The sequence below is a fragment of the Malaclemys terrapin genome, chromosome 4, assembly GCF_027887155.1.
Source record: "Malaclemys terrapin pileata isolate rMalTer1 chromosome 4, rMalTer1.hap1, whole genome shotgun sequence".
NCBI classification, from domain to species: Eukaryota; Metazoa; Chordata; order Testudines; family Emydidae; genus Malaclemys; species Malaclemys terrapin.
In genome coordinates this window covers 119533781-119551063 of record NC_071508.1, presented here as the reverse complement: position 1 = coordinate 119551063, position 17283 = coordinate 119533781, and the positions used below count along the sequence as shown (strand labels likewise).

Sequence of the window (17283 nt, the reverse complement as noted above, 5' to 3'; positions counted from 1 at the left end):
TGTTTAATGGGCTGTATGACTGATGGCGTCAGCTGGAAGATAAGTGATATTTGTCTAGAAGGTAAAGAGTGACCTGTGACCTATAAGGCTGCCCTTGCTTAAATGTCAGCAAGACAACAAGTTGGGACAAATTTACATTTCTAGGAGGAAATAACATCTTGAAAACATTTCAGAAATGTTGGCCTACTGAAGAGGGAGCAGTAATAAGGAAAGAGAATTGTGGGGAATCAGTATCCTGAATTGAAACATAAATCCTTTTAAAGACCATTTGCACTTGAAATGTTTATTCAGTTTTCTGTGAAGAAGGCATCAAGTGCCATGCTTGGAATGAAGTGTATGTTTTAATAATTAATCCCTTGTGCATTCATTAATATGGGCAAAATCTTAGCACAGGGGATATAGGAAGAACGTTGACATCCAAAAGCATAGAATAATGTCAGTGCTTTGAAATGCATAATAAATTAGTAAAAAAATACAGGAGCTAATGTGATTATGATAGCTATTGTGATGACATACTTGATGAGCTATATATACACACTTTTTAATTAAAGGAACACTATAATCTTGAAATCGAGTCCATTAAAAAAAGTTTGAAAGTAGTTTCAGAAGCCATCCTGTCCCTAAATTCCCCTGCAACTTTTGTGATTTTAAAATCACATATTCCTGTTTCCTAAATGGTTTTCTCTTTCATGCAGACATGTGAAAAATTGACACCATTAATGATGGAAACTGACTGTGGCTCCAGGATTGCAACTGCTAAGGTGCAGGTGTGCCAGTGTGAGGCCTAACTTACTGAACATAGAAGGGAAATGGGGAAACTGGCTAGACATGTATTGGTGCCAAATGCACAAAGGGTTACTAGTAAAGGTTATTTATAAAAAATTGGAGATACAAAATTTCTAGGCAGAGATGCAATTTTTAAATGGATTTGTGGCCCTTTGAAAACTGTGTAAATTCTAGTTGGGACTGTGTATTTATCCTTCCTTTGGAAAGACAAGGACTTAGAAGATCTTTAGTTTCTCTACTTGCCTAAAGTCTGCCCAGTCACCATTACATATTTTTCATTTTTGCTTATGATTTGAACAAACAATCCATACCCAGACGCCTATTAACAGGCCAGATCCCGCAACGTGCTGAGTGCCCTCATTTCCCATTCCCATAGCATTTTACAGGCTTAGCCCTAAAAGAGGATGTATAAGAAATATGGTTTTGAACACTAATGTATGTATAAGGCTTTTTTGTTGATAAATTGGGCCCATAAGACTTCTTGTGATTAAAAGCCTAACCAATTATAGTGAAAAGCTAGAGCTACCCATACTGCTGTTATTAGCATATAAATGCTAATCTCTGTCAGAGTTGGACATAATCATGAAATATGTCATCATTCCAGGATGAAGCTTGGAGTTGCCTAGGGTCCCATAACATTACAGCGACGCAGCAGCAACGCTATTGTTATGGTTGAAGAGGAACATTCATTATCAGCTTCTCTTTTCGGAGGCTTGTAATTTTACAAAAAAATTACTTTTTGGATAAAGTTTCTCAGACTTATTTTAGTGGCAAAGGTGATTTTTTTTGGGGGGGGAGAGAATTTAGTAAAATGCGATCTGACCTTTTGTGTAGGTAAAAGGAAAAGTTGTTTTTCCATTTTTAATTATTCCAGATTCTTATTTGTACTCGGATAATTGGCAAATGTCTTCTTTATCATTAAAATGCCATGGACCTAGTGCTCACGCTGGGACAAGCATCTCTGAAATATTTCAAGGCAGAAGGTGTAGAACAGTGGCTCTCAAACTTTTTTACTGGTGACCCCTTTCACATAGCAAGCCTCTGAGTGCGACACCCCTTATAAGTTAAAAGCACTTTTTTATATATTTAACACCATTATAAAGGCTGGCGGCAAAGCAGGATTTGGGGTGGAGGTTGACAGCTCGCGACTCCCCATGTAATAACCTCGCAACCCCCTGAGGGGTCCCGACCTCCAGTTTGAGAACCCCTGGTGTAGAATCATTAAACGTATGTGACCTGATTTTCCAGTGCTCAACACCTAGCAGCTCTGCTTGGAATCCCACTTCTCCGCATTCCACTAGCACAGCCCTGGAGGCAGAGGAGCAGCCCTGGAACCTCCCATAAGAGGATTCTGTCTAGGGTAAGTTAGAAGACTTTGCTGTATGGCTTTGCAGGAAGGGAGTAGTTAAAATAATTAGCAGCTCACCAGTCCTGCCCCTGCCCCCCCCCCCCCCCCCCGCGCAACACTAGAATATGGAACCCCAATGGAGGCTTCTGTAGATTTAGGGAAAGGTGAAGGCTACTGCAATATCTACCATGATCACAGGGGTGTGTTCTGTTCATGCACATGAAGAATTTGGATCTTACTGTTGTATCGCAGTTCTGCTATTCTATGTGGAATGTAGGGAGAGGTGCACCAGTTTGTCTAAAACTGAACTATAACTCGAAACTCCACCTAAAGTTCCTTTGAGGTTTTTTAGATCAATTTTTTTAGTATGTTTATTTTTGGAGGTTGCAGAAGGCTTGAAATGGCATGAAAGAGGCTATTTTTTTGCATGACGCCCAGCCAAAATGAAACAGCATTGGAAATCTCAGGAGAGAGCTTGATCTTGCAAGGTTTCTAGCTCAATTTGCAGACTCGTGGATAAGATTGGATACACTACGGATAAGCATCCAAACATTGAATCCTTATCTAAGATGAAGTTCTTTTGAGGGTTTCTCATCATCACTTTTCTAAGAGTTTTAAGTGGTCTCCTTTGCATCAGTTCCCAGTCTCAAATCAATCAATGGCAAACCCAGGTTCATGTTCAACAACATGTGGAATATCCCTCGGTAGCATACATCCCCTTCATTATTTTTGACACATGCTATTGAGATTGGATCCATATGTTTATTAATTCCACTGGAAATCTGGCTAAAATCTGAGATGGGCAATTTATGCACTCTGAAAAGATTATGGAAACCTTTTTTGCGATAAAACACAGTATGGAGGTATTCTGGAAATATTTTGCTCACTTATCTTCATAATCATAAATTATTTCATACCTAATTACAAACAGACAGATTGAATCATTGTCTTCATTGAGAGCTGTTTGACACTGAGAATATACTGCCTTGTTTTATAAACCTTTTAATGTTCAGCCCATAAATATGTCACAGCTAAGGAGTACTGCATCTTTAAGTATATTAAATTCAGTCTTGTGTAACCAAACATAATAGGATTTTTAAATGAATTATAACTGAAGTACTTAATAAACAACTTTTTAAACTTTCTACATGTGTAAAGCTGTTTGGAACTGACCAATTCAAATTAAATATATAAAAGTAAACTTCGTATTTGTCAGCATTGCAACAAATTACTATGATGGGAAGCTATTGTGCGAAGTACATCTGAGAGCAATAAAACACTTACAGAGGAAATGGTTTAATTAATTATTTTTAAAAATTACCTGTAAATGGGATTGCAGAGCAAATACTGAAACTAAAGTAATGTGAGAAACAGGGATGCCCAAACTTTGTCTATCTGAAGGTGACTTGACATCTTTCTTACAGCTTGAGGGTTGAGCCTGATGTACATAATATGGAGCCGATTGCCTTAGCCTCTATTTTTAATAGGCAGGCATGATACATGGTCCTGAGAGACAAGAATCCCTAACACAATTGCTCCATCTTGAGCCAAGCAGCAGTTATTTAAGTTACATTCTCAAAAGGAAGCTTTGCATGCTGGGAAGTATAATCACTGAGGACCGTATTTGCCTAAAAATGAACTGAGTGCTGCTGGGCCCTACGGTAGAATTTTGTGAGCTGAATTTTCTCTGTAAGAAATGGAGAAATTCTAGGGAACTGTCCTCAATAGCAGGAGTACTTGAGACTCCTTTTTAACAGTTCTTCAAGTATCAGAGGCTGGGCTGGGGCAAGGGTAGTGGTGGCCCTTTAATATATTAATAGATTATAAAGTCAGAAAGACCTTAGGATTGTCTAGTCTGATCTCTAGCATCACACTGGCCAAAGAACCTGACCCTGCAATTTCCACATGTATGTGCTTGAAGTTAAGCAAGCACTTAAGTAAGCCCTTCAGAACAGATATGCTGGGCAAAATTTTGAAAAGTGGGCACCTACAGTTAGGCACCTAAATTCCTGTGGGCACCCACTGCTCCACTGAAGCCAGATGGAAAGGCCGGGTGCTTAGGATGTTTGAAAACCAGACTGTTTATGTGTGTGTGTAAATTTAAGGCAGACAATTTCAAAAATCTGGCCCACATTTTTCATCTCTGCTGTCGGGCACCTAGTGCATTTTGGGTGTTGTTAAATAATTAATATCAGCACATTTAAGGGAACAGACACTATTTTTTTGTGAATCTGCCATTGAAAGAAACACTTCAGATTTTCTTTTTCACGCAAAAATATTCTCCTCTCTTTGCATCCCAACGGACTATTACTGCCTGAATGAAAATATGGCACCCAGAGAAGGAACATTTTGTCCAGTTGCATCTGATTTTGTTCTCTAAGCCTCTCTGCTTAGGAATGTGGAAGATGAAAGAACAATAATACATCTCTGGACACGCGGCCAGGACAGTGCTGCCTTGAGAAAAGTCAGGGCTGATTAGCTAATTCCTGCATTTTCTGTGCCGTTGTGATTCTGAATTCTTTAAGCCTGGACATAGCTTAAAGAAAATGGAGCTGGCTAATGCATTGTGCTAAATGGCCTTCTGCCTGTTTCCTGAGCACAGAGGTAAGACCACAGACTAAAATGAAGTTCTGCTTATGCTCTGTCTGAGCTCATGTGACATTTTCTCTTAACATGTGTCCATCAATATATTTTTCTTAATAGCTGATGATTTTCTTTCCTTTGTTCACATAGGAGCCGGATGCTGTGAGGTGCTGAGGACACGCAATTTTCACAGGTTCCCAGAAGGCACTCAGCGCTGTGCAGGATTGTGCCCTGCTGTATTATCTTCTAGCATCATATGTCTGCTGCAAAACTTCTGCAGAGTGCAGCTTCCCCATAAAAATGTGTGAACTGGAAGGACAGAAGTAAAGTTTGTAAATCTTCATGGTATAAGGTAATCAGTTTAAAGGTAAAGAACCAGCAGCTTTAACGAACTTATCCAGCTTTTCTGGTGGTCCACCTGGAAGTGATTAGCAAATTGGTCATGCTAATTGGGGGTAATGAAGCATATGCCCCAAGTTTTCCTGTTCCTTTGAAGGGCTTTGGCATACTGCCAGTCTGTCTCCCAAAGCTGTTTCTTGTATGCCTGCCTCCTTTGAAGTATTATGTCATGAGAACAGAGAAAATTAGGTGCATATTCTTTCCACAATGCCCTGTTTCTTTGTATACATGATGGACATAAGACTCCCCATTTACTTAGCATTTCCTAACAGATGCTTTTTCTACTGTACCATGTACCATTTCTTAGCAGATACCGATTCTATTGTAAAGGCTACTGTATTTGTGTACTATAATAGGGACATAGGAGATGCTTTTTCTACTGTACCATGTACCATTTCTTAGCAGATACTGATTCTATTGTAAAGGCTACTGTATTTGTGTACTATAATAGGGACATAGGAGTTGCCAAACTGGTTCATATCAGTGGTCATCTTGTCCAGCATCCTGCTTATGAGACCAGCCAGTAGTAGATGTGGTAAGGCACAGTGCAAAAAACCCTGCAGTTGGCAGTTATGGATTACTATTTAATAAAAAATACTCAGGAATCAGGCTTATCAAAAGCAAGTAAGCACTTTTTATTAACCACCTGAGTACTCCACTAAATCTATGTGTGCTTTGGCTTTTGGAAACATCCACTTTCACACTGAACGTGCTCCAGTGCTTAACATAATCACCCTCATACTAACATTACATTGTCTTGTACATAGGAACTCCTCTACTAATAATTTAATAACTTTTCTTACAAGTACTACTGCTCTGTACTGGATAGAGAATGTCAGACCTGCTTAAATTGGTATGTGTTTGTGTGTGCTTGCAGGGCCGGCTCTAGCTTTTTTGCTGCCCCAAGCAGCAAAAAAAAGCGCCGCCCCTCAGCCCCCCCCAGCCGAGCGCCGCGCCGCCCCCCCAGCCGAGCGCCGCCGGACCCCCCCGAGCTCCGCCCCCCCCCGCGCCTCCCCTCCGCCGAGCGCCGCGCGCCGGAGCCCACGCCCCCTGCCAAGCGCTGCTGGAACCCTCCTCCAGCGCCGCGTCCACGCCGCACCCCCGCCGAGCCCCGTGCTGCCCCCCCCCGCTGAGTGCCGCGCCGCCGGAGCCCTCCCCCGCCCCCACCGAGCGCCGCCGGAACCCCCTTCCAGCGCCACGCCTGCACCGCCCCCTCGCCGAGCCCCGCGTAACCGGCAACTGCCCCCCCAGCACCGTGCCGCCGGAGCACCCCCCGTGGAATGCCGGGCCACGCTCCCCCCTGCTGCCCCTTACCAGGTGCCGCCCCAAGCATGTGCTTGGGTGCCTGGTGCCTGGAGCCGGCCCTGTGTGCTTGAGAATGAAAGAGAGAGAGAGAGAGATGAGAATCATGTCACCCACTAGTGGCAAACTCTCAGAAGATGTAAGTCTCAATAGTACTGAAGGTGTTGGATTCTCCATATAATGTACTGAATTTTAAAGCCTGTTCCAATCATGAAGTTCATGTGGCTAAGATGCATGGAAAAGATAACCATTCAGTTTTGTTGGGATACAGAATCATTACACCATGTAAAACCCGAGGATGGATTTCTCAGGATTTGTCTCTGTTCTGACCGTTTGAAAGTCACATCCAGGCCCCTAAATTTGTATCCATATATACTGACCTTGCTGTTGTATTCCTAAGATCTCCTTAGTCAAACAATAGTTTAAATTGCTGAGAGTTTAACATAGGAGAAAATCAACATGTTCTGATTTCTCCTTATGCCCCTGAAAAGAAACATCCCTGATTGTTCTTATTGTTTTTTACATGTAAGATACCATTATTTTTAAGGTACTAGAGGTACAATCAAAACCTATTATGGTGCTACATAGCTCTGTATGAGGTAGAACCCTTGCATGCTACCACATTTTCTTATAAATGGGAAGAAGTGCATGGCAGTGACCCCAGAATAGGGAGGGCTGCGGGCCACGCCAGGGCATGGACACAGGCTGGGGGCTGCTCTTGACTGGAGGGTCTGCAGTGCGGCTCCCCACAGCTGCCCACGCAGCTCTTACCATGGCTGGGCTGTGGCCCCCCTAGCCGCAGCTGGGTCCAGGTAAGAGTCACGTGCTGGCAGCTGTGGGGAGCCACAGTTCCAGGGCTCATGGGGTGGGGATACAGTCTGGGGGCTGCTCTTGACCCTTCCACCTGGGCAGGTGGAAGATCCATGGCTCCCAGCCCGGCACTCTGGCTTGGCCGGGGTCAGGGCCTCAGACAGAAGAGGAGGGGTGGGGGCTGGGAGCCCTGGCCCCTGGTCCCCCCATTATTGCATAGGTTCTGCTACCCTTGAAGTATTGTGCTTTGTTTTAGCTGCTTGAGAGCAGCCAGATGTTTTAGGAACGAACAGAATGCACCTGCTGTGCTGATGAATAGGCCAGGTACATCCAGGTAAAATGCACTTGCAGAACTTCTAAATATTGCAGCTACATCCTAGCAGAATACAGCTGCTTAGCTGTTGGATGTTTCAAGAAGATCAAGGGAGGATGAAGTTTTTGTGCTGATGAATAGCCCAGGTATATCCAGGTGGAACTGATCTGTTGCATTATCAGTGATTTCAGATGCATCCAGGTTGTAATAATAATTAATAACAACAATATCTGGCTCTGTTATTGCTCTTTTCATCAGTGGAGCTCAAAGTGCTTTACCACCAAAATCAATATCACTCTCCCAGTTTTACAGATGGGGAAACTGAGGCACGGAGAGAGGAAATGACTTGCCCAAGGTCAAACAGCAAGCCAGTTTCAGACTTGGGACTAGAACCCAGGTCCCTGAAGTGTCATCCAGTGCTCTAACCACTAAGCAACACTGCCTCTTGAACTGCTGGATCTTTCACATTCATGCAGAAAGATCATATCTACTTTGTGAAACGCACCTTCTGAATGGTTGGCTGTTCTAGATACATCCGCACTGAAAGCACCTGCTATGCAGCTGAATTTGCCAAGTACATCTTAATGATGTAATTGATTTAAATGTTAATACAGCCTGGCAGCTCAAGAGGAGCGGTGAAGGAGGAGCAGCATGCTTAATAGGAGATAGGTGTATTTCCAGGATAGTTGGTAGTCAGGCTGTGATCTAAATGTTCTTTATATTGGTTGAACTTCTTATTTTTGAAAATCGTACGGTCACTTGTAGGATAAAACATTTCTATTTTTTTTAAATTTGTTTCTGGTTCTCTCAAGTTTGCAACAGAAACAGAATCATTTAATTAATGAGAACTGCAATTAAAATGTTTTGTAACTTATTTGATTCCCTGAATTTGGGAAATGTTTTTGGATTACCCTTGGTTTTGACTGATCATTTAAAAACATGCCATGCTGAGAACCAAATAACTTATTAAGGGGACTTTGATTAGCTAATTAAAGTGCTTGTCAGCCCTTCAATAACAGTGGTTGGTGACTAATAGTTTTGATTAGAACTGATTTACTTTCTTTGGTCTAAGGCAAAAACTTCTCTTAGGCACTTGTTTAGAACCATTAGGATATAGTCTCTGGGGAAAGCTACCCCAGAAGACAAATGCTGAATTGCATGAGGACATGGCTTTTATGTTTTAGTGTGAAATGAGAGAGAGAAACGAATGTACACATAATGGAATGCAGTGGAATACCAGTGTTATCATCACTGGTGAGTGACATAGGGACCCTAATTCTGACACTTTGGGTGGAATACACAAGGGGAATTTAGGCTGAGTGTACCAGTGCCTAAGTTTAGGCACCCTGCTGCCAAGTGGAATTCACAGCCCTGAGTTAGGCGCCCTGGCTCCTTACGCAATACATGGGGAGAGTTAGGTGTCTGAAAAAGGAAGTCACAAATGCCAGCAAGCTTTGTGTGGAACCACTTAAGCTAGCCAGTAGGAAATGCTGAGGAGAGGGTTGTAGCCTAAGCCCCACTCCTCAAAGGGAGTTAGGAGCCTAACATAGGGCTGAAGCTGGGGCTTTGACATGAGCTGCTCAGTGTCAGGACTGAGGTGGCTTTGAGGGTGCCCACCAGTGCAAACACAGGTGCTTAAATATTTCTAATGCCTACAGGGATAGGCTGCAGCTGAGTAGTGGTTTGGGGGGATCTTAACTTTGGACTTAAACATCTAAAGTGGCTAAGTCCCCCTTGCAAACCCCCACCCTAGAACTTCACATTAACTAACTCACCCTCCTAACACTCCCAAAATGTAGGTAAATATCATTGCCACCATTTTAAGGTGAGGAAAGTTGCGTCACAGAGTGGTCAGGGCCCAGTTTTTCAGAAATAGCCTTCACTTTTGGCTGGCCAGCTTTAAACAAGTACCTCTTTGTATTTCTATACCTAAAAATTGAGGAACTGAAGGGTTAAAATCCATGTGCATTTTATATAACAACCTGATATATGGATTGTGCCAGCTCTTTTCCAGACCCAAAGTCCAGAGTATGGTCAAGAGACCAGAGGCCTAGCAAATAGTGATCAGCTAAGAGAAAGCTGGGGTAAACAGATAATTTTGTTTTGCTAAAATAAGACTAGTCAGCAAATTGCCAGGTGTTGGAGCTAAGAACTAAATAATTGTGTCTTATTCAGAGTTACAGATTGAACAAAGAATCCCTGTTCCTATTGTGTTAGTCTCTTCTGTAGGGAGACATTCTTCCCACAGATCCAACCTTGAGTTTATGAAAAGTTGGCACATGTCAGTATAAGATATGGCATCCTTCCACCTCCCTTCCAAGGGACCAATGCTTGCCTTAAGACACACAGAAGACAATCTTTATTGCCATATACTTTCACTGTTTCTTTGCTTTAACACCTAGGAATGTATCTGCTGGACAATCAGAGGAGCTACTCCATTCCTATGGATCCCAAATCAGAATTCAACATATGTATTTTATACTAATAACATTTTATCAAAGTATTAATTAAATGTTAACTTGCTAACTTGAGACCATGGGCGGAGACATTATGTAACCTGTTAACCATTGGCTAATGTGCTATCTTGTCTTGCTGCAAAACCTATCCTGGGGTGTGGAACTGCCTACCCCATCACTTTCCCCCGTCCATGGAAAATCTATATATTCTATTGTAATCGATTGATTGGCAGTGTCTCTAAGCCTGATAAGCAAGGTGACACTCCGCCAGCGCTGTGTGTAATAAACTCCTATGCTTGACCTCTATACGGTGTGGATTTATGTCCTTCAGGAACCCAAAATTTAGAGGCTAATTCTGAAAACAAGGTCCTAAGGGTATGCCTACTCTGCAGCTGCAAGCAAGCCTCCCTGGTGGTGGAGTAGAGAGATTTGCACTAGTAGGGCTCAAGCTAGCACACTAGAAATAGTTGTGCAGATGTCATGGCTCCAGCAGAGACTCGGGCTAGCCACCTGAGCTCAAACCCACCTAAATCCCTGAATCTGAGCTTGGGTGGCTAGCCCATGTCTCTGCCAGAGCCAGAACATCTTCACAGCTGTTTTTGTGTGCTACCTGGAGCCTTGATAGTACAAGTCTGTCTAGCCACATTGGGGGGCTTGCTCTTACCTGCAATGTAGATGTACACTAACTGATTTGCTCACAGTCAAACAGCAAGTCAGTGGCAAACTTTGGTTTAGGAGGAGTTCCTAGCTTTGAGTCTGTTGCTCAATCCCTTAGAACACTCTGCTTTTCGTATAGGTCTTTGTCTATCTGTCTATCCAGTATTTTTAGTGTGCACCATCATGATATGTGTAACAGAATTGGTCAAAAATTGCACATTTAAAAAATATGAAAAGCAAGGACTTTTTTTTTTTTTTTTTTTTGCAAACATTCTTGCCAAAAGTTCCCCTTGGTTTTTGGTTTGCTCTAATCTGTAACTCCCCTAAGTGAGTTTCAGAATATACCCTTTAACAAATATAATGAAAATGCATTTTTAAGACAACAAATGAAGAAGTGACTTTAGATTATGATACTCAGACTCAGTTTGTACATGGATTTTTGTAAAAACATTTTTGCTGGTAAAAGTGAATGGATCATAAAAGAAAAGAGAAAAATCTGAACCTGAGAGCAAAGATGTGGACAGTGAATTCTTCTCAGACAAATCTAAGCATACGCTCAATATTAGAAGTTGTCTTGTGGTGATGTAAATGTAACAGACAGCATTTATTTGACACTGTTGCTGCAGTTATCAAATATCTTACTGATCAACAGTAGGCTGCTCTATATATTTTCTCATGCTGCTTGGCTTCTATTGTCAAACATAAATCTCAGTTGAAGTAGTATCCAGGATAGATGTTCAACTTCACAGTTTTGCCAGGCTTTGATTAATCCTCTGGATGCTGGAGGCAGTTCTTTCTCTGCCTTTTGCCAGCAAAATGACATCTTAAGCCCATCCATGCTGCATAAACAATCATCTTCTTCTAATCAAATAGTGAGACTCTCCTTTGAACTTGTTGCAACAAACACAATTGAACTGTGTTTCACAGAGGACACCACAGTCATGTGTCATCTGTGTTTGTGTAGCTATAACTATCATTGTGCTTAACTGTTTTTGTATCAGTGCATTGTGGGAAAATCTGGACAGCTATCACTTGTGCCCATTCACAAAGAGCAGCATCAGAGGCCCATGAAGCAATGAACTCTGGGATGTCCTACTGCAGGATACCTGAAAGAAAGGAGGACTGGCCACATCATCTTCACATACATGGTGTGGGGTCCTGCCCACACTGCAGCCCCCTCCTCCCCACCCAAAACACCCAGTGTGCTAAGACATTTATAGAAAGATGACCTTGTGACAACCTAAGCTGCTAACAAGGGTGAAATATGGTTAGCTGCCATGGTAACCATACATTATCCATGTTGTGCATCGACACAAACCAGCTTTAGACCCCACCATGTCACTGATTAGTTCCTAACTGTTGAAAAATATAATGTAGACAGCATCTCTGGTAGAAGATATTTCTATATTCACATGCACCACCAAACCTTTCCTCCAATCAGCTGTACTTTCTGTTCTCTGTGTAGCCTGTATATCACAAATAAATGCACATTCAGGCTTTCAGGTGTAATGTAAACAGAGGCTCATAACTATTCAGTGTTAGACTCAAAAATGTGTAGAGTTGAGCTCAAGCTTCAGGGCTGAGATCTGGATTTAACTTTCCCGAGAGTGCTATAGTTTGGTTCTGAATTTCTCTAGTGATAGTGTGGGGGGTGGGGAGAACAGATTCTTCTCAAGGAGTTTGGTTCAAGCTAGCTCCTTAATAAACTGGCATATTAGGCCCATCCACGGTACATAGGCAATCGTTTTCTAGTCAATCAGTGAAACTCTCCTCTGACCTTGTTGCAACAAATACAGTTGGATTGTGTCCAATGGAGCACAATCGAGTCATGTGTAAAATCAACCACATGGTTCAATGTATAGTACAGAAATATTAGAAGAATCCTGTTTATGAACATTCACATGTTGGGATTTGGTTTTATTAGATATACATTCATTGTGGTGACAAATTAAAAAAAATGTTACAGATTAAACAGTACAGAAAATGGGGGGGAAACCAACACACATTCAGAAAAAAGAACATGCTTTCTTTCAGGCATCCTATTACAATAATCTTCATAGAAATTATTGTGATGTCTCAAACTCAGCAATATGAATTCCCCACAAACCAGAAAAAAAAAAAAAAGAGCCAGGAAAGAAAGAACTCCAGTTTCCACAAGAACATCTTGGGCCCAATTCGGCTCCTGTTGACTCCAATGGGGACAGGATCAGGTCTCTTGAAATAAAGTTAGCCAAACATGGAAAGAAAAATTATGAGAAACAAGAGAATGGCTATATGGTTAGTCTGTTAGCATGAATATTTCTGCAGCATGAAAGCCCCTTCAAATACACCACAACAGCACAGAATGCAGAACAAAGTGTTCCTCTCCTGTGTTGCTGCTCTATGGGAGCCATGGTACATTTCTGTGAACAGCAAAGAAGCAGTTCAGGGTCTTACCCTTTGGGAAATGTCACAGTGAATGCTTTGCACAAAAAGCAAGGACTGGTCTATTAAGATCACATTAAATGGCTCACAAATTTCCCATTTTCGCAGAAATTGACAAAGTTTGCCTGTTGATTTATTATTCATATACGGAAAGATGCTTCCTCGAGAAGAGCGTAAATACAATTTCCCCAGCCCAATCAGCCTCTCAGGCTTTCTGATGAAGTGATAAGCACAATAGAATTCAGAGGGATTAAGGGATGAGGTGGAAAATGAAAGCTGAGTTGTGTTTCTGTAAGTTGTCTTGCGTGAAGCAGCTGCAGGGAGATAAAGCAAGCCAAATAATGTGAAAATATCTGCATAAGACCCCTTCTAATAGAAAACTGGAACTCCATCAAAACCCTGCTTCTGGAATGGATGACTCAGACTCTCAGTAACACAGAGTTAGGAGACTAATCCTGTTACAAGGAATTTTTCCACTTATATTTATCTGGAGGATATGGCCACTGCATACTGGAAAGAATACAAACATCCTTTCCAGATTAGAATGTTTATTCACTGACCCTTCTGGAATGTTTGGCACTTAAGGTTTTATAGTTATTAACTCTCCACTGTTACCATATCTCTTGACTGAGAATAATTTAATACGTCTCCAAGGACAGTGTGGACAGGTAGGTAGGAGTAAAGGATTAGGAGTTAGGATCACTTGCTCCTGTCTCTGACTCTGCTGCTTACTTACTGTATGACCTTGGCCAAGTCAGTTATCTATGTTTCTGTTTACCCATCTGTAAAGTGTGCTTAACACTTAGGAATACCTTAATGGGGTTGTGTGAGACTAAACACAATGCAGCGCTTTGTGATCTTCAGATGAAAATCTGTCTATATAGCTGTAAAGTATTATTATTCTTTAGATTGACTTGCAGTGGCACATCACTTGGAATCATCAGATGAAACTGTAGGTATAATTGTATCAGTTATTGCTTCTTCTGGATTTATGGGCAAGATCTGGAAAGAAAGTTTTGTAGAATTCGTATTCTAAGAGGCATATACAGAAAGGCATCTACTTAAAGTACTAAATCAATAATATCTATACACTTTATTCAGAGCCCATAGTGGAAAATTAAGGCATTTTAAAGAATTGCTTTGTATTAAGGTCTGCCAGGCTCCTCAAATGAAGGCCAAAAAATCCCAGCAAGTTTTCTCCTCTCTTAACTAAAGTAGTCACCATATGTCATAGTTACAGCACAGTGATATTCAAAATACTGTAGTTGTTTCATATCCTAATTTAGAGGACTACTGAAGTATCCTGCATGAAACTTGGAGTGAGGAGCACAAGTTGCAGGAGGGAAGAGTTTGGAGGCGGTACCAGGAAGTCAGTCTGTATACACATGGCTTGAGGTCTATCTGCAGTTTCATCATCTCTGTAATTAGTTCTCATAATAAAAAGCCAGTTTTAGAGACATGGAGTCCTCCCATGTTATTACTCAGCCCATGGGACATGAAACCTCAGCTAGGAAAGTAATGGTTAGTTGCCCCCCACGCTGTAGAATGCCAAGAGCGCTGTCACAGGCTGGCCAACCCTATAACACAAGTTTGGGCTCAGCCTAGCCTGTGACCTAACAGCACTGGAATACTTAGGGAGGTGGTGTAATCCCCTTCCTTAGAGGTTTTTAAGGTCAGGCTTGACAAAGCCCTGGCTGGGATGATTTAGTTGGGGATTGGTCCTTTGAGCAGGGGGTTGGACTAGATGACCTCCTGAGGTCCCTTCCAACCCTGATATTCTATGAGTTACCCCTTAGTCTTGCCCATGATCTAGTCTCTGAGGGGCAATTAATGATCCCAGTTGGGTGTGATTGAATTAACTGGCGTGACTAACCCTGTTGTAGAGACTACTTACACAGAATTGAACTCAGATAAGGAGAGACCCAGGAGAGAGGAACAAGGAGGGGCCACTTGCTGGGAAAGGCCTGGGGAAGTCAGGCTGGAAGTAACCCATAAGGAGCACCTTAGGGGGTTGGGGAAGTCCTGAGGTAGGGCTTGTAAATGATGGGGAGATACTCTGAGGTAAACTGCCGGAATCTCTGCAGATGGGAGGCAGTGGGGGATCCTGCTGAGGAAGCAGCAGTCTAGGAGGAACTCTGCAGGTCCCAGGAGTAGAGGTAAAGCAGAAGACTTTAGAGTAGCTTGAGAGAGGCAGAAGAAGTTATTAGTTTAGAGGTTTATTTTGGAATGACAATTGGACCATTTGTTACTCCAGAAGGGGTTTGAACTTTTATGTGATTTGGTTGGAGGGCCAGGCTACAGAAGACCTAGAGAGAGCCAAGGAAGTGGTCAAAAGGGGATACAAGATGCAGATTCCTGCAATGCCACTTACAGGCATGAAGGAATGCTACAGGTAGTAAGTGCATTATCTTACAAGCCTTTGCTACCCACAAAAGTTACTAGGAATTCAGTTTGTCTGACATACCACAGGATTGGGCCCTCATTTGAAAGGCAGTCATCCCTTTACTGTGATGATGACCTCAAGGTTGTGGAATTCATTCCTCTTTGAAATCCATTTTAGTGCATCTCTGCCCACTCTTAAAAAAGCACCGCACACCTGTCAAGCCAAAAATGCATAATCCAGTGGGATGACTCGGCATAGAGCATTTAAAAATACAATAAAATCTTATCATGTGCACAGTGCCCATAGCAGTGGTAGAGAGAAGGTGAATTAGACATACAGATTTTTGTGTTATTAACGGAGTTTACTATTGCCATCATTTTACAGAGGTGCACAAAAGGATTAAGCAACATAGGCCCCAATCCTGCTTCTCGCACATGCAGGTTCTGCCTGAGTGAAGCAGTGTGAATGATTTAGGCCACGATTGGGATTAGTGTAACCATTTAGAATTGCTGCCTAGCTGTCTCACTGGTCACTGTGGTCCAGATCCAGAGTTTCCTAAATACCTCTGTGGATCTGGGCATATTTGTTTTTCTTTCATTAGTAATCAGTATTACAAAGAAAACAGGGACTGTTCAATCTCAATCTATTATTATTAAGATTTTGATTAGTGAACAGGGCAAATTGCCTCTTAAATGAGGTAGATTTAGTCACTACCAACCAGAGGCGAAATCCTGACAATTCTGTTTTGGGGTCAATTCACTGAAGTTAATGGCAAAATCGCCATTGAGTCCAATGGGAGTTGGACCAGACCATCAATTTTTACTCACTCCCTTACTGAAGTCACTAAGAGTGATCTCGGACAAGCGGCTGATGCGAAACTGGCCCCCATCCTATGAGGTGCTAAGCACCTGAACTCTATTAACTTCCACAACAGCTGTGAGTGCCCAGCTCTTCTCAGGAAGTGTTCAGCATCTTTCAGGACTGGATTCTATATAAGGACTTTTCCATTTGGTCCCAGAAGAATTAATAGAAACTGACAAGGCAATTTTCGTTTTCAAACAGGCACAATTCCTAACAGGGAAAAGTCAAGGACCCCACCTCCCTGGCAGTCCAGTCAGACCAATTAAAATGATTATTATCCAATTTTTTGTCTGTGATGCATCAACCTGTGTCACTGTTCTCTAAAGTGCTACCACTTTTCAAATGAATTCCTGACGGTTTCTGATGCACACCATGCCATTCGTTTCTTTAGTTGAATGAAGAGTTTAAGAGATCTCCAAGACATCTTAATAAGAACCAGCTCAATGATGAAAAACATTTGCTGAAAGGTACATCAATATTGCTGCACTTGAGTAGAAATAGAGATAGATGTAGGCTAGTGATTGTGTCCAGGGAAAGCAATGTTTTTGCAGCTTATAAACTAAGAGTATGCTTAAAAGAACCATGTCAGGTATTTTTCACTTTTACCCTCCAGTGTCTGTAAAACTTTCCTAAAGGCTTGGAAATAGTGTGTGGTGGGGGGGAGGGAAGGATGAGGGGGCAAACATCAAAAGGTCCAGATTAGAAACTGGGGGTGTACTGAATGTAGCATTTGCTATGACCAGGTTATACTTTCATGTAGTATCCACACTCACTCCATGCTAGAGTTACGTACATGATTTTTCATTTTGGAAGAAACTGAAAAATGAGGGGGAAAATTGGCTTCACTTAAAGCCAAAATTGATTTTTTTAAACATTTCATTAGATCAAATGATCAAAATTCTTTATTTTGCAATCAACCAACATATTTTGACTCAGATAGAATTTTGTTTAGTTTTGAGTC

At 41.9% G+C, this 17283-nt stretch overlaps 1 long non-coding RNA gene across 1 annotated transcript; it reads left to right on the top strand.

The window, feature by feature from the left end:
• The first annotated feature begins 4454 nt into the window (after positions 1-4454).
• Positions 4455-10297, top strand: LOC128837500 (uncharacterized). The gene is made up of 3 exons (XR_008444951.1): positions 4455-4738; positions 4868-5084; positions 9944-10297. It is a non-coding gene; the product is annotated as an uncharacterized LOC128837500 (long non-coding RNA).
• Positions 10298-17283: the final 6986 nt, after the last annotated feature.